We start from the raw sequence: 22,274 nt of genomic DNA, 5'->3' as shown, positions 1-22,274 counted from the left end.
TTCCAGCGCGATCATTATACAAGAATACCGCCACAAAAGAACAGAAATGCTGCCAACATCCTGAGCGCATCTTTTATACTATCGAAGCGCTATGATATAGGTCTTGCTAATGTTGTACCTTTGCATACTGACAAACGGCATGTCACATTACATTATCGATATTTCATCATCCGGCGTTTTTCTGTTATCTACTACTAATTTCTTGAACTGAGATACAGAGCTGTATTGACGTGGGCCTGCCAAAGTGCTTGTTTCGTAGTTGATATTCTTGTTGCATCATTTGATAAAGCGATCACTGTGGCTTTCGATAATGGACTGTTTCAGTGCGGATGTGCTGGAGATAGTTTAGTGATTTCTTGAAACTCTAGTCAGTGATGAGTAAGTTAAGAACGTACGACTGTGCCTTCTGTTTTTGGGATTACGTCTCTGAATGTAGTGTATACACTTTTCTAAGTAAATGTTTAGCTTTTTGCCAGAAAATACATAATTTCCAAAACTTATGAAACAGGTGTTCCGTTTCACGGTATTTGATTCAGAAATTTGTACAATGCTAGAGTTGAAACACCCCCCGTTTAAGTTCTTTACTGGATTTTGAGTAAATTATCGAAGCCGCCAAACAATTAATTATTATGATTATATGACCGTGTGCTTAACGGAAGAAAGGCTATCGGTTTTTCTGCTGGTTTCGGGGGTATTTCAACCGAGTGCGGCTGCTCTGAGACTGAATAGTGGAAATGATAGAAAGTTTGTCTATTATTAAAGACCACAAAGGTTGCGATGTACAAACTGATATATATATTTCCCACTAACACACAAATGCTGAGGCAGCTGCTACCTTCGCGTTACATGTGTAATCACTGTTATATCTTTTTATTGGTTGCTGATTTTCAGTACTTCGTCACACGCAATGCTGATAGTTAACATTCACAACAATCCTCACTGCAATCCATGGTTGTTGCTGGCCGACGCGGTTGACGCGATACACGTAATTCGGCACTTGTCACTTTCTGTTTCATATCACTCGCGAATCGGTATTAGTGAGGGTCAACTCCACGACGATCAGGGGGACGTGCTCACTCGTCATACTTCGGTGAATTTTACTCGACCACCATACTTGTCCGTCTTTCCAGCACTGCTTCTCACTCGACACTTTCTAGTACTACCGCGCACTCGACACTAGTCTCACTGCCTCCTGCAGCGCTTGACAATCGACTCCTGTCTACTATCGACCTGGGTGTCGGACTAGCATCTTATGTTCGTGGGATCATGGATCCCTTACAGAGTGTCGAAGGATATGAAACGGAATCAGTAGCTGAATTGGACTGAGACAAGGTTATAGCTTATCTCAAAGTTATTCAATCTGAGCAAGCTGTAAAGGAAAACAAAGTGAAATTTGCAATGGGAATTAAAGTTCAAGGAGTTGAAATAGACACTTCGAGGTTTTCTGTCAGAGACGACAAGCATTTTAGAAGAGCATTTCAGCGGTGGAATGCATACTGACTTCAAAAAATGTTGTAAGATTAACATCTACTAAAGTAAAACATAGGTAAGGTAGCTTAGTGTAAGTGAATCAGGCGATTCTGAGGGAACTGGATTAGAAAATTAGTTACTGAACGCCGAGTTATGTGGGCAGAAAAATAACACATAATAACTGAAGTACAGAGGACGTAAAATGCAAACTAGCAGTAGCAATAAATGCATTTCGGAAACCGAGAAATTTGTTAACATCGAATATAAACTTAAGTTTTATTAAGTCTTCGGTGCTTGTGCAGAGTGTAGCACTGCACACAACGGAAACTTGGGCGATACACAGTTCGGAAAAGAAGCGAATAAAATGAAAATGAAATGTTGCCCAAGAATGCTGAAATTGAGATAAATAAATCGAGGAATTAATGAAGGGATGCTGAATAGAAGTAGAAAGAAACGAAATTTATGGCACAATTTGACTGAAAGAACGAATCGATTTGTAGGACATATCCTGAGACATCAAGGAAGCATCAGTTTGGTGACTGAGGAAAGGATGTGGCGTAAAAACTGAACAGGGCGACCGAGGCTCGAATGAGTTAATCAGCTTGAAATGAATGTAGGGTGCAGCAGTTTTGCAGAACGTCAGGGACTCGAGTAGGACAGGGGGGCTTGGAGAGCTGCAGCAAACTAGTGCTGGGGCTGAAGACTTCAATAACAACAGCATTTTCACTGTGACGACTACATCATTATTTTTCTTATGCTGTAGAATGTCTTCTCACTCATGTAGTTTTGCATTCACGTATACAAGAAGAATGTGTATTCAGCTGTTTCATATTTCTTTTGTTTAGAGAGACGAAAGTGTTTGTTCTAGTAGAGCTGAGAACCAATGATTACTCTTATCAGAAATGTTTTAGATTTCTCAGGCTAGCCACTTGGTGTTTACTATTTTTCATTACAAACTTGGTACAAAGGGTGCAAAGCCGTCTGAGACACTGGCCGACAATTTTTCGCTTAATAAGTAAAAATGCATTTTGCTTATAATTTAATGATCGAGCATTATTGTCTATAAACAAAGAGGAATGTTACAGCAGCGGTTCTTAATGTGAATTTAAATTTCTTGCTAGGCAAGCTGATATATTCATTATTTCTTTGTACCTCAAAACAGTGAAGCTTGTAAAAGTTTTCGCTGGAAACAAAATCAACTATTTGCCTCCTTTAATTCTCAGTTATTCACAATAGTTCTAGTACTGGTTTGTATCGAGACGGTGACACAAGTATTTCTTAATGTCTTTCACATAAAACGTTTCATGCTGTCTGAAGATGAATATGTGAATTCGTCACAGATAACGACCTTTTTGTGAACAATTAACAGTGTTAATTTTGAGACACATTTTCCCAAAGATCTGAAGAAATTTTGCTGTTGAATAGCCGCTTGCTTGATGGCACGGTTTGACGTTAGTTAAAGGATAACCTGTTTCGATCTTTGGAGCCATATTCAGAACTGACAGAAATAAACTGATATTAAATGAACACAATGATTTTCACATAACCAATGTGCCAATATATCTGTTTTTCACAAGGTTACACGGTCTGTGCAACAAAAGCACTCTAAGCACTCCGTCTTCAGGTCACAAGTGCCCAATCGGGACCATCCGACCGCCGTATCATCCGCAGCTGAGGATGCGGATAGGAGGGGCCTGTGGTCAGCACACCGCTCTCCCGGTCGTTACGATGGTTTTATTTGACCGCAGCCGCTACTATTCGGTCGAGTAGCTCCTTAATTGTCATCACGAGGCTGAGTGCACCCCGAAAAATGGCAACAGCGCATGGCGGCTGGATGGTCACCCATCCCAGTGTCGGACACGCCCGACAGCGCTTAACTTCCGTGATCTCACGTGATCCGGTGTATCCACTGTGGCAAGGCCGTTGCCTGTTTGTGCAACAGCCCCACAGTAAATCAGTTAAGACCAGTCACACGTGGTACACCTCAGTTTGCGAGAGCGTATATAAAGTTTAAATTGTCGTCTCAGAATGTAAAGTTACGTATGTACGTCTTTGTTTGTTTGCAGGTTCTCATTGAAACACTCGCGCCACAGTACCGCAGCACATATAAAATAAAGCGAGACTGCCCTTCAATAACATTTTGGTAAAATGAAGATGGGCAGCATCATTTTCTTTGGTGCTGACACCACATACGAGAGAAATGTTCTAAACCTGCTAGTTATAGTCATACCCAATCTTTTCGAGTATGTCACCAAAGAGTGGGGCATTAGCACCCGTGGCGCTTCTACAGAAACAACGATCACTAAAGGAAAAAAGTTCTTCAAGAAATTTAGGAGAGTATTTGTGTTTGGCTGAACAGGTAATTTAAAAGAGGAACTGAGATCAGATCTAATACAAGTGGGAAAAAATTGAGATTAAAGTTCATCTCTTTCTAAACTGTAGTGTGGATAAGTTCGTTACAAATAATTAAAACCAAAGACTCACCTTGGTTAAAGGTAAGATTCGTAGAACGTTGTAATAACCGAGACAACTATTCTCGCTGCTAGTAGAGAAAAGTTTAGGGCATCTTTAACAAGGTAAGGATGGTGATGATGATGATAATGATGATGAAACTTTCTGGCAGATTAAAACTGTGTACCGGACCGAGACTCGAACTCGGGACCTTTGCCTTTCGCGGGCAAGTGCTCTACCAACTGAACTACCCAAGCACGACTCACGCCCCGTCCTCACAGTTTTACTTCTGCCAGTATCTCGTCTCCTACCTTCGAAACTTTACAGAAGCTCTCCTGTGAACCTTGCAGAACTAGCACTCCTGAAAGAAAGGATATTGCGGAGACATGGCTGCAAGGCTCGCAGGAGATCTTCTGTAAAGTTTGGAAGGTAGGAGACGAGATACGGGCAGAAGTAAAGCTGTGAGGACGGGGCGTGAGTCGTGCTTGGGTAGCTCAGTTGGTAGAGCACTTGGCCGCGAAAGGCAAAGATCCCGAGTTCGAGTCTCGGTCCGGCACACAGTTTTAATCTGCCAGTATGTTTCATATCAGCGCACACTCCGGTGCAGAGTGAAAATCTCATTATGGAATGATGATGATGGTTTGTGCCCCTGGGCGCTAAGCAGTAAGGTTATCAGCGCCCTTGCATGAATGATGTACAGACAAGCTTGGTGAGACCAAATTGCAGTCACACACAAGAACTGAAACGACAATATTGATAAGGCGAGCATGGGAAAAACCTCAACAAAATTCAGACGGAACAGCAAGATAGCTGGATAAACTCATGGATAAAATACCAATAAAAGAACGGTTAAAAAAGGGACAGTTGAATGTCGCTGGATGACTATTTAGAAATAAGGGATGACGGAGCCACTGAGTGACATATTAATATCACACGCCAGCCGTTGCGACCGAGTGGTTCTAGGTGCTTCACTCTGGAACCGTGCTGCTGCTACGCTCGCAGGTTCGAATCCTGCCTCGAGCATGGATATGTGTGATGTCCTTAGGTTAGTTAGGTTTAAGTAGTTCTAAGTCTAGGGGACAGATGACCTCGCATGTTATGTCCCATAGTGCTTAGAGCCATTTTTAATATCTCACACCCAACATTTAAGAGGAATTCTGAACAGCACATAAAATCTTGAAACACGAACCACACTCGCCTCGTTATCAATTAAAACAGAGACGTGTGAGAGACTCAGATTACCCCTCAGGTCGTCATACAACACACACTCAGCAAAAGTACGTCGTATCGACACTTGTAGTCCACATCTGTGGCACACCGTTGCCTCTCCACAACTTAAGACAAAGCCACTTGCCAATGGGTAATGTGACAAGTCGGTAAAATAAAATTCTGTAATGACGTGCGAGAAGCCGACAATACTTCTCAATCGTATCCTCGGGAAAATGGTAGGGAGTTCTACTCGAATTATGAATGGATCCAAACATTCTTTTCAGTTTTTCGAGGATCTGTTTAGGGTCGAAACTGAAGACAGCACACGCATCACGTTTCTGAAAATCTCTTCACGCAAGATGATACTACGTTTGACCGCCGCGTACACTCACAAATGACACATATCGATATTAGCACCCCTGGTACTGAAAAATTTCTTAAAGCGGACAAGGCACACAAAACCCTTGCGGAATTTTAAGTTAGATTTTCTACTGAATCGCCCCGGCACTGCCTCCTTTCTTGGTTTATGTTTATCGAGAGTCGCTTGCAATGCGAACAGTCCAATTTGACTCGAAAAGAGCACAGGCCACTACCGTTTACGAAAAGAACAATATATCGTACCCGCGGAATTACAGGCTAATATTGCTACCATCTGCCCGTTGCAGGATACTAAAGAATATTCAAAGCTAAAAAAAAGAGTTTTGTGAAGGGAAACTAGCTTTATTTATTCGTACCTTGCAAACAACAGATGCCAATGAAGTTGGAATTTGCACAGCTGCCGACTACGTAGACTTAATGGTTTTATATGGTGTGTAGAAATGTAATGGTTGATGTCCCACTCTCCAGCTATTTTACGCAGCGAACAATATTCAACTTTATTAATTGCATTTGTTGATTATAAACATTTGCACTTGAATACTGACCTTACGGTTAATATCAAACTAAAGAATTGTGTACATCAACGGTATGGATATAATTAATGTCAGTTACAATTATTTTCAAATAATGGTCTCTTGTGAACCACAGCTAGATTAGATCAAATTATCGTTTACAAAATTCTAAGACAACGTCTCTCCATCACACGCTACGTTTAAGAAGAAAACAATAATACGCTGTTTATGTTAACGAAGATTAAACGACCACTTTCTGAAGTTTAAGGTACCAGTTTAAGACAAACGTAGCACTGACAGACAGGCACTTACGATAGTGCCTTATTGTCTTTTTATTATTAACACCAAATAGCTGGCGATGGTCTGTAGCCAACACTGGATGTTGCCCAATGTCCATACAGTGTCTCAAAGGACCCTTTGAGTGCGAGGTAGCAAGAGGCCATTACTGTTCACGGCATTCGACGCCCCACCTATTGTCTGCCATGCAACAGCAACGTTGGTCGCTAATGGAAACAGGGGGCGGGTCTGGAAGTAACCAGTTGGGAGCACAACATGCGGCTACGGAGCGTAGCTCAACTGTTTTTTATATATATGTTTAGTCATCCGTCTTCCAACTTCTTTGATGCGACCATCCTCTCCTGTGCCAACCTCTTCATCTCATAGTAGCGCTTGTGCAACCTACGTCCTCAATTTCTTTGCTAGATGTGTTCCAGTCTCTGTTTTTCTCTAGTGCATAGAAGTTATACCCTGATGTCTTAACGGATTCTTACCACCCTGTCTCTTCTTCTTCCGTATATTCCCTTCCTCCCCGACTTTACGGAGAATCTCCTCATTCGTTACCTTATCGGTCCATCCAAATTTCAATATTCTTCTGTCGCACAACATCTCAAATGCTTCGATTTTCTTTTCTTCTGGTTTTTCCATAGTCCATGTGTCACTACCATACAATACTCTGCACCAGACGTACGTTCCGAGAAATTTATTTCTCAGATTAATGCCTATTTTTGGTAGTAGTAGACTTCTCATGGCAAGGAATGCCCTTTTTTATATTACTGTCTCATTTTTATGACCTTGCTCCGACCTTCATGGGTTATTTTGCTACCTACGTAGCAGAATCTCTTAACTTCATCTATCTCGTGATCACCAATTATGATGTTAAGTTTCTGGCTGCTCTTATTCCTGCTACTTCTCATTACTTTCGTCTTTCTTCGATTTACTCTCAGTCCGTATTCTTATTCATGAGACTGTTCATTACATTCAACAGGTTCTGTCATTCTTCACTTCTTCTTGAGGATAACAATGTCATAAGCGAATCTCATCTTTGACATTCTTTCACCTTGAATTTTAATTCCACTCTTGAACCTTTCTTTTATTTCCGTCTTTGCTTTTCAATGTACAAATTGAACAGTAGAGGTAAAAGACTACATCCCTGTATTATACCCTTTTTAATCCGAGCACTTCGTTCCTCGTCTCCTAGTCTCATTATTCCCTGTTTTGTAGTTGTACATCTTCTATATTACCCACTGTTCCCTATAACCTGGCCCTATTTTTCTCAGAATTTCGAACATCTTGCACCATTTTACATTGTACAACGCTTTTTCCAGGATGATATAGAGTGTGAATGTGTATTCACTTTTGTTCAGTTTTGCTTCCATTATCAACCGTAATGTCAGAACCTCTCTGGTGCATTTAGCTTCCCTACAATCAAACTGATCCTCATCTTCAATTTTCTTTTCATTTCTTCTGTATATTAGTCTTGTCAGCAACTTGGATGAACGAGCTACGCTGTTGTAATACGCTAATTGTTTGATAATTCTCGCTCTTGTCGGTTCTTGCAATAATCGGAATTGTCTGGACGATGTTTTGCCCAAAGTCAAACGCTATATCGTCAGATTCTTACGCTCTACGCAGCAATCTGACTAGTCGCTGTGTTGCCACTTCCCCCAATGATTTTAGGAATTCTAATGAACCATGGACCTTGCCGTTGGTGGGGAGCCTTCCGTGTCTCAGTGGTACATATAGCCGTATGGTTGGTACAACCACGAAGGAGGGTTATCTGTTCAGAGACCAGACGTGCGTTTTGTTCCTGAATAGGGGCCGCAGCCCTTTCAGTAGTTGCAGGGGCAACAGTCTGTGTGACTGACTGATCTGGCCTTGTAAATTAACCAAAACGACCTTGCTGTGTTGGTACTGCGAACGGCTGAAAGCAAGGGGATACTACAGCCGTAAATTTCCTGATAGCATGCAGCTTTACTGTATGGTTAAACGATGATGGCGTCCTCTTGTGTAAAATATTCCGGAGCTAAAATAGTCCCCCATTCAGATCTCCGGGCGGGGACTACTCAGGAGGACGTCGTTATCAGGATAAACAAAACTGGCGTTCTACGGACCGGAGCGTGGAATGTCAGATTCCTTAATCCGGTAGGTAGGATAGAAAATTTAAAAAGTGAGATGGATGGGTTAAAATTAGATACAGTAGGAATTAGTGAAGTTCGGTGGCAGGAGGAACAAGATTTCTGGTCAGGTGAATACATGGTTATAAATACAATATCAAATAAGGTAGTGCAGGAGTAGGTATAATAATGAATAAAAAAATAGGAACGGGGATAAGCTACTACGAACAGAGTAGTGAACGCATTATTGTAGCCACGATAGGCACGAAGCCCACGCCTACCACAATAGTACAAGTTTATATGCCAACTAGCTCCCCAGATGACAAAGAGATTGAAGAAATGTATGATGAGACAAAAGAAATTTTTCAGATGGAGAAGGGAGACGAAAATATTAATAGTCATGGGGGAATGAAATTCGATAGTAGGAAAAGGAAGACCAGGAAAAGTAGTAGGTGAATATGGGATGGCGGGTAAGGAATGAAAGAGGAAGCCGCCTTGTACAATTTGGCACGGAGCTAACATTTGGTTTAACAATCATGAAAGAAGGTTGTATACGTAGAAGAGGCCTGGAGACCGTGGAAGCTTTCAAATAGATTATATAATGAAAAGATAGAGATTCAGGAACCAGGTTATAAATAATAAGACATTTCCAGGGGCAGATGTGGACTCTGACCACAATCTATTGGTTATTAACTGTAGATTAAAACTGAAGAAACTGCAAAAAGGTGGGAATATAAGGAGATGGGACCTGGATAAACTGACTAAACCAGAGGTTGTACAGAGTTTCAGGCAGAGCATAAGGTAACAATTGACAGGAATGGGGGAAAGAAATACGGTAGAAAAAGAATGGGTAGGTCTGACAGACGAAGTAGTGAAGGCGGCAGAGGGTCAAGTAGGTAAAAATACGAGGGCTAGTAGAAATCCTTGGGTAACAGAAGAGGCATTGAATTTAATTGATGAAAGGAGAAAATATAAAAATTCAGTAAATGAAGCAGGCAAAAAGGAAACAAACGTCTCAAAAATGAGATCGACAGGAAGTGCAAAAAGGCTAAGCAGGGATGGCTAGAGGAGAAATGTAAGGATGTAGAGGCATATCTCACTAGGGGTAAGATAGGTACTGCCTAGAGAAAAATTAAAAAGACCTATGCAGAAAAGAGAACCACTTGTATGAACATCAAGAGCTCAGATGGGAAACCAGTTCCAAGGAAGGAAGAGAAAGCAGAAAGATGGTATATAGTATGTATAGAGTATATAGAGGGTCTATACGAGGGCGATGTACTTGATGGCTATATTATGGAAATGTTAGAGGACGTAGATGAAGATGAAATGGGAGATACGATACTGCGTGAAGAATTTGAAAGAAGCACTGAAAGACCTAAGTCGAAACAAGGTCCTGGCAGTAGACAACATTCCATTAGAACTACAGATAGCCTTGGGAGAGCCAGCCCTGACAAAACTTTACCATATGGTTCGCAAGATGTATGAGACAGGCGAAATACCCTCAGACATCAAGAAGAATATAATAAACCCAATCCCAAAGAAAGGAGGTGTTGACAGCTATGAAAATTACCTAACTATTAGTTTAATAATTCACGGCTGCAAACACTAACACGAATTCTTTACAGACAAATGGAAAAACTGGTAGAAGTCGACTACATCTACATCTACATCTACATTTATACTCCGCAAGCCACCCAACGGTGTGTGGCGGAGGGCACTTTACGTGCCACTGTCATTACCTCCCTTTCCTGTTCCAGTCGCGTATGGTTCGGGGGAAGAACGACTGTCTGAAAGCCTCCGTGCGCGCTCTAATCTCTCTAATTTTACATTCGTGATCTCCTCGGGAGGTATAAGTAGGGGGAAGCAATATATTCGATACCTCATCCAGAATCGCACCCTCTCGAAACCTGGACAGCAAGCTACACCGCGATGCAGAGCGCCTCTCTTGCAGAGTCTGCCACTTGAGTTTATTAAACATCTCCGTAACGCTATCACGGTTACCAAATAACCCTGTGACGAAACGCGCCGCTCTTCTTTGGATCTTCTCTATCTCCTCCGTCAGACCGATCTGGTACGGATCCCACACTGATGAGCAATACTCAAGTATTGCGGGGAAGAACAGTTTGTATTCCGTAGAAATGCTGGAACACGTGAGGCAATACCGACTCAACGACTTACCTTAGGAGAATGATTAAGGAAAGGCAAACCTACGTTTCTAGCATTTGTAGATTTACAGAAAGCTTTTGACAATGCTGACTGCAATACTCCCTTTCAAATTCTGAAGATGGTGCGGGTAAAATATATGGAGGTAAAGGTTATTTACAATTTTTACAAAAACCGGATGGCAGTTGTAAATGTCGAGGGGCATGCAAGGGAGCAGTGGTTGGGAAGGGAGTGAGACAGGGTTGTAGCCTCTCCCCGATGTTATTCAATCTGTATATTGAGCAAGCAGTAAAGGAAACCAAAGAAATATCTGGAGTAGGAATTAAAATTCTTGGAGAAGAAATAAAAACTATGAGGTTTCCCGGTGATATTGTAATTCTGTTGGAGGCAGCAAAGGTCCCGAAAGAGCAGTTGAACGGAATGGACAGTGTCTTGAAAGGAGGATATGAGACGAAGATCAACAAAAGCAAAACAAGGATAATGGAATGTAGTCGAATTAAGTCCGGAGATGCTGAGGGAATTAGATTAGGAAATGAGACACTTAAAGTAGTAAAGGAGTTTTGCTATTTGGGGAGCAAAATAACTGATGATGGTCGAAGTAGAGTGGATATAAAATGTAGACTGGCAATGGCAAGGGAAGCGTTTCTGAAGAAGAGAAATTTGTTAACATCTAGTATAGATTTAAGCGTCAGGAAGTCGTTTCTGGAAGTATTTGTATGGAGTGTAGCCATGTATGGAAGTGAAACATAGACAATAAATAGTTTTGACAAGAAGAGAATAGAAGCTTTCGAAATGTGGTGGTACAGAAGAATGGTGAATATTAGATGGGTAGACCACATAACTAAGGAGGAGGTATTGAATAGAAATGGGGAGAAAAGGAGTTTGTGGCGCAGCTTGACCAGAAGAAGGGATCTGTTGGTAGGACATGTTCTAAGGCATTACGGGATCACCAGTTTAGTGTCGGAGGGCAGCGTGGAGGGTCAAAATCGTAGAGGGAGACCAAGAGATGAATACACTAAGCAGATCCAGAAGGATGTAGGCTGCAGTAGTTACTTGGAGATGAAGAAGCTTGCACAGGGTAGAGTAGCATGGAGAGCTGCATCAAACCAGTCTCTGGACTGAAGACCACAACAACAACAATGGAATGTTATCTATCTCTTCTGCGTTATTTGATTTTAAATGCTTCCAAAGCTCTTTTAAATTCTGATTCTAGCACTGGATGCGCTACCCTTTCTGTATCGAATCCTTTTCTTCTCCCATCACGTCATCAGACAAGTCTTCCCCTCATAGAGGCCTTCAGTGTACTCTTTCCGCTTTCCGCCTATCTGTAGCCTTATAGAACTTCAACGGTATATCTAAGCACTAACTATCCCACTTCTTTGGACACTAATTACTGGCTACTCTCTTAAACTTCAGCCTTACTACTAAGTTGTGATGTGAGTCTTGCTAATGCGTTACATTCCAGTATCTGCTATTCAAATCTTTCCATGACCATGATGTAATCTGAAATTTTTCTGTATCTCCTAGCCTTTTCCAAGTGTACCTCCTCCCCTCCTCCTTCTGTGATTCTTGAACAGAGGATTCTCTATTACTAGCTGAAATTTATTGAAGAACTCAATCAGTCTTTCTCCTCTCTCATTCCTAGTAGCAAGCTCATGTTCTGACACGAAACTTTCCTCAACTACGTTACCTACAACCACATTTCAGTCCCCCATGACTGTTGTATTTTCATCTCCTTTTACATTCTGAGTTACCCGTTCAGTAGTTTTATATTCGGTCTCTAGCTATTCTCCTTCGGCTTGCGAGTTCGCCTTGTATACCAGAATTGTCATGTATTGACACTGTTGGTTTGCTGTTGATTCTGATGAAAACAGCACTATTACTGAAATGTTTCCAGTAACTCTCTCTCTGTCCTACGTTCCTATTCAAAACAAATCCTTCTCCCGTTATATTATTTTCTGATGCTGCTGATATTAGCCTATACTCATCTTACCAGAAATCCTTTTCTTCTTCCCATTTCATTTCACTGGCCCCCTCTATATTTAGATTGAACCGTAGCATTTCCCTTTTCAGATTTTCTAGCTTCCCTATCACATTCAGACTTTTGACATTCCACTCCCCGACTCGTAGAACGTTTTCCTTCAATCTTATTCTCAAGGCCACCTCCCTTTGGTACTCTCGGAGATCTGAACGGGAGACTAGTACTCTCTGACAAGGGCGTTGGCAGAACGATGTTGACTTCTTATGCTGATGAAATCGATTCAAAAATTTTAGCTATGGCCTGTTTCGAGCCTTTGTGATCACTGTGGGGCGCCGTTTTTCATTCGGTGTTCAAAGTACAAGTGAATGGTTTGTTTTGAACATTTCTTGAATGCCGACGCTGTCCATTTTGTGAAATGTAATACATACATCCCAATGAAGATTGATCTCTGCACATCGGGGACACTGATTTTCAGTCGCCCTCCTGATGCACAAGGTGTGTCATTAGCAGGTAATAGTTTTCCTGTCATATTTGTTAACACAACTCTTTCAAACAAACCTTACTTGCGTCCTCGAAATCAAGGGGTTGCTTTTCAGAGAAATGCAAACTTTTAGAGCGCATTAGCGGGCGCCTGGAATTAAGGAAACGCACAGGTCGAACCGGGCGAGGCATGTCTCAGCAGTATCGTAAAAGTAGTGATTGCTTCACGCACAACCAGCCTTGCATGTTCCTCCAGCAGTGGTGAAACACCGCGCTGACAACCTCACAGCAGGCAGTGCCACAATGAGAGGGTCTCTTCCTTATTGCTCGGCAATATTTGCTCCGTGAGTCTCCATATATCTTGCCAACTGAATTGTACATCAAACCAAGGTTCAAATGGCTCTGAGCACTATGGGACTTAACTTCTGAGATCATCAGTCCCCTAGAACTTAAAACTACTTAAACCTAACTAACCTAAGGACAGCACACAACACTCAGTCATCACGAGGCAGAGAAAATCCCTGACCCCGCCGGGAATCGAACCCGGGAACCCGGGCGTGGGAAGCGAGAACGCTACCGCGCGACCATGAGCTGCGGACCCGGGTACGAAGTCTGATTACTTTCAATCATACCGATTGCCCCACAACACAGCATGTCTACTTTACGTTAAAAGTTCTTTCTATGTTGCAGTCTTCCCACAAAATTACTAAAACCAGTTTCAGATTCAGAGAGTGAGGACACTTAGGTGCTCGTTTTCCCACGTGCTATTCGGGGGTGGAAACCGTACAGATATCTTCTGTAAGTGGTCCTATGCACCCTCTGCCAAACACTAAGTGTGAACTGCAGACTAATCATGTAGTTACAAGTGAAGATGGCAGCTGCAGGCCCTGCACGTTCCACTAAACTGTGAAGTATTTGAATGAACGTTCTGTGACTGCTTACAGCCTTTTTAATACATTATGTGCTTACGAATGTTGTCATGGTAGCACTGTGCAAGGTTCTGTTGCGTAACCACGTTAAAGCTTTGGAGCACATGCACTCACTTTTACTTTCATTTTTGTCCCGAGAACGCCTCGAACGTCGTAACTAGTACGATACCGCTCTTAGTCACACGCGAGTGCCTCTTGTAGCTCATTCACGTGACGCATTGCGCAATCTAGCAGTAAGATCAGATGCTGCCAGTAAAGACGTAAGAGTTTGTGAATCTCGCTCGGTTTAATCTTCGGCAAATACGGTATCTATTTGCGAGCCGGCGCCGGACGCGTAGATTGCGACATCTTGAGTAAGCGTAAGCGGATTGTATCCCGCGAGAAATGTCCCGCACGCGTGCTGCAAAGTGCAGCGCGGGACGCGGTGGTGGGGGAACGGGCCGCAGTGTGGGGGAAGAGGCGGGAGTTACTATCGAGTCCGCCGGCCGCCAGCCGCCAGCCCGCTCGACTCGGCTGCGTGGCGTCCACCGCCTCCGCGCAAACGCCGGCTGTCACCGTCGGACGCGGAATCTCGTGGCCTGCGCTGCGCTTCCTATTCTCGACGGTGAGTTGCGTGCACAGAACCGCAGTGATTGCGCCGGGAGAGCGAATTTTCGCTTTTGTCTTGTCGCCGGCCTCAAACTCAGCGAGAGGCTACTTCTGTCTACTGTGGCTCGGCCGAGCACGTGGTGCTGCAGCAGTCGTAGTGCGGTGTGCGGTGAGTGACGCTTCGGAGATGTGAGAGCTTGCGAGTCTGTTTTGCAACCAACCGGCGTAGCGGTAACGGCTACTTTCGGAGCGGGTTTGCGTCTGTGCCACGTGCTATGCAGTGTGCATTTCGTGCCTTATAAGCTGAGCAGCTGTTGTTGCCTCCAGTGAAGTTTTCGATACTGTGCTATCGGTGTAGTTTATTTTCCCGCGCTAGCGACCACGTGGCACCGCATAAGAAGTGGGTTGTGGAAGGAGGCCGTGGGAGGTTAAGGAACAAAGGCGTCGGAGCGACCGGCAGAGACACATACTACTTGCAAGGTTAGCTCAGCTCGTGGGGAAATACCCTCTGATGCATCCTTTCGTTGAGACAGCTGCTGTACATCCCATAACTGTGACTGCCGAAAACCTTAAATTCCAAAATTTTAGATGCGGGAGCACACCTCTTAAAGCTACAACCCCTCCCCTCCCCCCTTCTCCCAGCCATAAAATCACCAGTTTCGATTTCTGAAAACTTGTTGTAAAACTTACTATAAGAAATTTTATTTCAAAATATTGCTATGAAATTAAGGTTTTTAAATTTATTTCTTATCAAATCAATAAAAACGCAAGAATTAATGTATGCAACAAGTGCTACCGTCTGTCTCTGTAGCAGTGTCACTTTGCTCCTGTAATGGATTAAATATAATGACGCGATGTGCATGTATTAATTTGTTATTAATTTTATGTAACGAGAAAAATTACTTATGATTATACTTTTGTTCTTTCTTGGACTTCGGAGTTCTGTAGGTGTAAAAGTGTTCAGTTATCTAGCAACGGTTTTCTATGAATAAATCCAAGTCATTTAACATGGTAAAATACTTTTCTCCGACGAAACCTACCGAGATAATTACCACTACAGATAGATAGCATTCAGACAGTTGGAATCTGTGAGGTATGATCATAAGTTCGAGCCTGCTCGAGGTACAGTTTTATATATGGAAGAATTTTCTCCGTTAAAGTCATTAAGTAAAACAAGAACTTTCTCCAATGCAGACCAATCATCATTAGTCCATGAAGAGTGTTGCGTTCTATGTTAGGCTCCAATCTGTCTGCTGTACTTCGCTGAATCCATTTTCAAGTTCCACCATCAGAATTCTACGATGACCGTCTTGTTAATAGTTTCAGGCCTAGAGAGACACCCAGCAGCATGTATAATAAATACAAACTACTTTCAAAAAAGATCTGTTTCTTTAAATCCTTTTTTCTCTCTTTGGTATTTGGAATTTGAACAGACCTATACAACAGACTTAAATGAACTTTAATAATCTTAGTCAGCATTTAATGAGCTTCAGTGAGCTATACTTGGCAACAGTAATAGGCTAGCGAACTAATGATTGACAGCCACATAATTAATTATGAGAATTATCTAAAGTATATCAAATATTTCTTTTTAGCTATTAAAGCAACTATTTTACTCCCTAGTTCTGATCGATTACATATCAACACAAGTCGGTAATCTTCACGACTATGATCATATTTTCAACCTATGCAGCCGCAACGTTCAATTGCGCTGGCAGTAACCTATGTTTAACAAGGTTGCAGAGTAGGCAAGGAGAAGAGAAACTCGAGCGCCATGGACAAAGGGACGTGGGGAAGGATGTTTACGTACCGACATCGGCTCGAAAGATAGTTCACTTTTTGCAATGCGTGTGAGCGTGGGCGTAGTTGATCAGCAGCTACGGCAAATTCATACATCAAAAAAGCTTTTCATCATCTTGGTTCCCGATAATATGCTGGCCACTCTAGTCGAGCAATGTCGTTATCCTGAAGGAAGTCATTCACAAGATATGCACGATGGAGGCGCGAATTGCCGTCCATGAAGATGAATGCCTTCCCAATATGCTGCGATATGTTTGCACTATCGGTCGGAGGATGGCATTCACGTTTCGTACAGCCGTTCGGCGCCTTTCATGACCACCAGCGTCGTACGTCGGCCCCACATAATGCCACCCCAAAACAGCACGGAACGTCCACCTTGCTGCAGTCACTGAACAGTGTGTCTAAGGCGTTCAGTCTGACTGGTTGCCTCCAGACACGTCTCCGACGATTGTCTGGTTGAAGGCATACACGACACTCATCATCGAAGAGAACTGATGCCAATCCTGAGCGGTCCATTCGGCTTATTGTTGGGCCCATCTGTACCTCGCTGCATGGTGTCGTGGTTGCGAAGATGGACCTCACCATGGACGTCGGGAGTGAAGTTGCGCCTCATGCAGCCTACTGGGCACAGTTTGAGTCGTAACATAACGTCTTGTGGCTGCACGAAAAGCATTATTCAATATGGTGGCGTTGCTGTCAGGATTCCTCCGAGCCATAATCCGTAAGTAGCAGTCATCCACTGCAGCAGTAGCCCTTGGGCCGCCTGAGCGAAGCATCTCATCAACAGTTCCTGTCTCTCTGTATCTCCTCCATGTCCGAACAACATCGCTTTGGTTCACTCCGAGACGCCTGGACACTTCGCTTGTTGAGAGCCCTTCCTGGCACAAAGCAACAATGCGGACGCGATCGAACCGCGGTATTGACCGTCTAGGCAAGGTTGAAATACAGGCAACACGAGCCGTGTACCTCCTTCCCGGTGGAATGACTAGAACTGATCGACTGTCAGACCTCCTCCGTCTAATAGGCGCTGCTCATGATAGTTGTTTACATCTTTGGGCGGGTTTGGTTACATCTCTGAACGGTCAGAGAGACTGTCTGTGATAAACTAATCACAGTCAACGTGTATCTTCAGGAGTTCTGGGAACCTGGGTGATGGAAAACTTTTTTGATGTGAGTATTACAAGACGGAAGAAACAATATTTCGTGAACGCAAGTTATACAGACGCTAATGTTCAAACATTCGTCAAGTTACTTATTTGTCATTGACACACGCATCACGAGAAGTCGCCATCTACATCTACATCTATACTCCGCGAGCCACCTTACGGTGTGTGGCGGAGGGTACTTATTGTACCACTATCTGATCCCCCCTTCCCTGTTCCATTCACGAATTGTGCGTGGGAAGTACGACTGCTTGTAAGTCTCCGTATTTGCTCTAATTTCTCGGATCTTTTCGTTGTGATCATTACGCGAGATATATGTGGGCGGTAGTAATATGTTGCCCATCTCTTCCCGGAATGTGCTCTCTCGTAATTTCGATAATAAACCTCTCCGTATTGCGTAACGCCTTTCTTGAAGTGTCCGCCACTGGAGCTTGTTCAGCATCTCCGTAACGCTCTCGCGCTGACTAAATGTCCCCATGACGAATCGCGCTGCTTTTCGCTGGATCATGTCTATCTCTTCTATTAATCCAACCTGGTAAGGGTCCCATACTGATGAGCAATACTCAAGAATCGGACGAACAAGCGTTTTGTAAGCTACTTCTTTCGTCGATGAGTCACATTTTCTTAGAATTCTTCCTATGAATCTCAATCTGGCGCCTGCTTTTCCCACTATTTGTTTTATGTGATCATTCCACTTCAGATCGCTCCGGATAGTAACTCCTAAGTATTTTACGGTCGTTACCGCTTCCAATGATTTACCACCTATGGCATAATCGTACTGGAATGGATTTCTGCCCCTATGTATGCGCATTATATTACATTTATCTACGTTTAGGGAAAGCTGCCAGCTGTCGCACCATGCATTAATCCTCTGCAGGTCCTCCTGGAGTACATACGAGTCTTCTGATGTTGCTACTTTCTTGTAGACAACCGTGTCATCTGCAAATAGCCTCACGGAGCTACCGATGTTGTCAACTAAGTCATTTATGTATATTGTAAACAATAAAGGTCCTATCACGCTTCCCTGCGGTACTCCCGAAATTACCTCTACATCTGCAGATTTTGAACCGTTAAGAATGACATGTTGTGTTCTTTCTTCTAGGAAATCCTGAATCCAATCACAAACCTGGTCCGATATTCCGTAAGCTCGTATTTTTTTCACTAAACGTAAGTGCGGAACCGTATCAAATGCCTTCCTGAAGTCCAGGAATACGGCATCAATCTGCTCGCCAGTGTCTACGGCACTGTGAATTTCTTGGGCAAATAGGGCGAGCTGAGTTTCACATGTTGGTTATGATGAAGGAGATTTGTATTATCTAAGAACGTCATAATACGAGAACACAAAACATGTTCCATTATTCTACAACAGATTGACGTAAGCGAAATAGGCCTATAATTATTCGCATCTGATTTATGACCCTTCTTGAAAATGGGAACGACCTGCGCTTTCTTCCAGTCGCTAGGTACTTTACGTTCTTCCAGCGATCTACGATAAATTGCTGATAGAAAGGGGGCAAGTTCTTTAGCATAATCACTGTAGAATCTTAAGGGTATCTCGTCTGGTCCGGATGCTTTTCCGCTACTAAGTGATAGCAGTTGTTTTTCAATTCCGATATCGTTTATTTCAATATTTTCCATTTTGGCGTCCGTGCGACGGCTGAAGTCAGGGACCGTGTTACGATTTTCCGCAGTGAAACAGTTTCGGAACACTGAATTCAGTATTTCTGCCTTTCTTCGGTCGTCCTCTGTTTCGGTGCCATCGTGGTCAACGAGTGACTGAATAGGGGATTTAGATCCGCTTACCGATTTTACATATGACCAAAACTTTTTAGGGTTCTTGTTAAGATTGTTTGCCAATGTTTTATGTTCGAATTCGTTGAATGCTTCTCTCATTGCTCTCTTTACGCTCTTTTTCGCTTCGTTCAGCTTTTCCTTATCAGCTATGATTCGACTACTCTTAAACCTATGATGAAGCTTTCTTTGTTTCCGTAGTACCTTTCGTACATGATTGTTATACCACGGTGGATCTTTCCCCTTGCTTTGGACCTTAGTCGGTACGAACTTATCTAAGGCGTACTGGACATTGACACACGCATCACGAGAAGTCGCCATGCTTCTAGATTGCTGAGATTGTTCGCATTCGTAAACACAAGGTGGTATGTATCGTTCACAGCTTCAGAAGGAAGCTCAACGTGTGTTGGGTATACTGTATACACACACACACACACACACACACACTCGCGCGCACCCAGAGAGAGAGAGAGAGAGAGAGAGAGAGAGAGAGAGAGAGAGTAGCCTACCTTGCCGCTCGCCCCTGCCCGTTGGTCCCCCGTTGTCACGTTCACTATTGCTGGCGCATGGGCATATTATAATTACGTTGTGATGTAGTATTTTAAACCTCCGGTGTCGACTTGTTCCAGTGGCTCAAAAAAATACTGCTCCGGATGTGGCAGAACACCGTTCCGGCACAAATTAAGCCATGCTAGAAACTGTATCAGCACTTCTCGAATAGGATATGACGTGATTTAAAAATCCTATTACAGGCTTCTATGGATTATACACACACAATGATGGAAATAAAAGAGAGGTTCAGGACTGGAATTAAAATACAAGGTGGAAGGATATCAATGATACGATTCGCTGATGACATTGCTATCCTGAGTGAAAGTGAAGAAGAATTAAATGATCTGCTGAACGGAATGAACAGTCTAATGAGTACACAGTATGGTTTGAGAGTAAATCGGAGAAAGACGAAGGTAATGAGAAGTAGTAGAAATGAGAACAGCGAGAAACTTAACATCAGGATTGATGGTCACGAAGTCAATGAAGTTAAGGAATCCTGCTACCTAGGCAGTAAAATAACCAATGACGGACGGAGCAACGAGGACATCAAAAGCAGATTCGCTATGGCAAAAAAGGCATTTCTGGCCAAGAGAAGTCTACTAATATGAAATACCGACCTTAATTTGAGGAAGAATGTACGTCTGGAGTACAGCATTATATGGTAGTGAAACATGGACTGTGGGAAAACCGGAACAGAAGAGAATCGAAGCATTTGAGATGTGGTGCTATAGACGAATGTTGAAAATTAGGTGGACTGATAAGGAATGGGGAGGTTCTACGCAGAATCGGAGAGGAAAGGAATATGTGGAAAACACTTATAAGGAGAAGGGATAGGATGATAGGACATCTGCTAAGACATGAGGGAATGACTTCCATGGTACTAGAGGGAGCTGTAGAGGGCAAAAACTGTAGAGGAAGACAGAGATTGGAATACGTCAAGCAAATAATTGAGGACGTAGGTTCAAATGCTACTCTGAGATGAAGAGGTTAGCACAGGAAAAGAATTTGTGGCGGGCCGCATCAAACCAGTCAGTAGACTGACGACCAAAAAAAAAAAAAAAAAAAAAAAAAATGGATTATACAGTGGACTTAATAGATGAAGTTTCGATACGAAACCCATGTCCGGAAATGTAGAATTTGGATCTAAAATCAGCCTGAGGATCGAATCACTTCCAAATCTCCTGCTATGCAGTGGTGACATTAAGCTGTGACATTCGTGCCGTAGGAGCACGTGGCGTGGACAATGTTCCGAGTACTTGTCAGCTGGTTCTCTCCTGCGTGACGAAGGACGTCGTCTTCAAAGCCGAGAGTGCAGCGCGACCGTGGAATACCACAGCTAACCCTTCTAGTTTCGAACATACTAGATTCTCGACCCCGTTGTTGTAACCGAACGAAGGTGTCATGTCATATTTACGACAGGTACAGACGACGGCACCCTCTTAAAAGCTTGTGATCGGACAGCGCAATGGGAGATCTGAACTTAGTCCGATCTTAAAGTCGAAGGAGTAGATGCACCCACATCTCGTATGTGGTAGAAAATTGGCATGTCAAACACTTTGTTCACTTACAGTCGCATTTTCTGTCAGTATTTAACCAATTCTGCATAGATGGTCACAAACACCTGTTTCGAAAATAGATCTTCAAGTACTGTATTATTCTTTTCTTATAGACCTTTGGCGTCCGCTGCTCGTCAATTATCAGTTTTATTTTGTAAACATTCTCTGCTGCTTTTCTATGGTTGCACTTTTGGGACGCCCTTCAAGTGAATTATGGTGCCTTTCAACCCACAACGAGTGTCTTAATCGTTGAAAGTAGAGTCTTCATATAAAAGTTCATCATCTTTGCATGAATTTCTATTTTCGATAAACCATCGAAAATCTAAAATTCATTGGTAATCCATCATTTTAAACACCCACATTAACATCATTAATCCACACATACATTTGACACTTGATCTTCGCTATTACAGAATGTATACCAATCAACCTAATGGATAGAAAGGTTCATCAATATCATCTCTACACTATCTCGAGAAATTTTCTCCTCGCCATCGTGTATACGATAATCCAACACTTCCGAATCCAAGTCCTAACTGAGAACTTTGAAATAAGGGATTCACTATTATAGATAAATATTTAATTATGTATTTCAGAATGAAGTTGCACTCTGCAAAGGACGGGCGCCGATTTGAAATTATATAAATATGTAACTGACGTAAAAAACTTACCACTTATTATAGAAACCTAAGCTCGTATAATCTGCACAAAATTCCTATCACCAGTCTCAATGCACCTATTTTCTAAAATTTTTCAGTTAAACTTAACCCAAAATTTAAATCTAATGTGCAGATGACATTTTCCACAGTGAATTTCGTATTCAGAGTTTACAGGTCTAGAGCCTTACTTACACGTCAA

At 42.7% G+C, this 22,274-nt stretch overlaps 1 protein-coding gene across 2 annotated transcripts in view; it reads left to right on the top strand.

Annotated features, from left to right (window-relative positions):
- LOC126473837 (ATP-dependent translocase ABCB1-like) overlaps positions 1–22,274 on the top strand; it is a 675,020-nt gene that overhangs the window by 474,851 nt on the left and 177,895 nt on the right. Inside the window, exon 1 of one of the 2 annotated variants that reach the window (XM_050101163.1) lies at positions 14,456–14,570. The exons of the other annotated variant lie outside the window; for it this stretch is intronic. The gene's annotated coding sequence lies outside the window, so the exon portion shown is untranslated. Of the gene's footprint in view, positions 1–14,455; positions 14,571–22,274 lie in introns of those variants that run through there. 2 annotated transcript variants of the gene reach the window in all.

The sequence above is a fragment of the Schistocerca serialis genome, chromosome 4 (assembly GCF_023864345.2).
Source record: "Schistocerca serialis cubense isolate TAMUIC-IGC-003099 chromosome 4, iqSchSeri2.2, whole genome shotgun sequence".
Lineage (NCBI taxonomy): Eukaryota > Metazoa > Arthropoda > Insecta > Orthoptera > Acrididae > Schistocerca > Schistocerca serialis.
The sequence above is the reverse complement of the archived record's forward strand: the minus strand, read 5'-3'. Positions and strand labels throughout refer to the sequence as shown.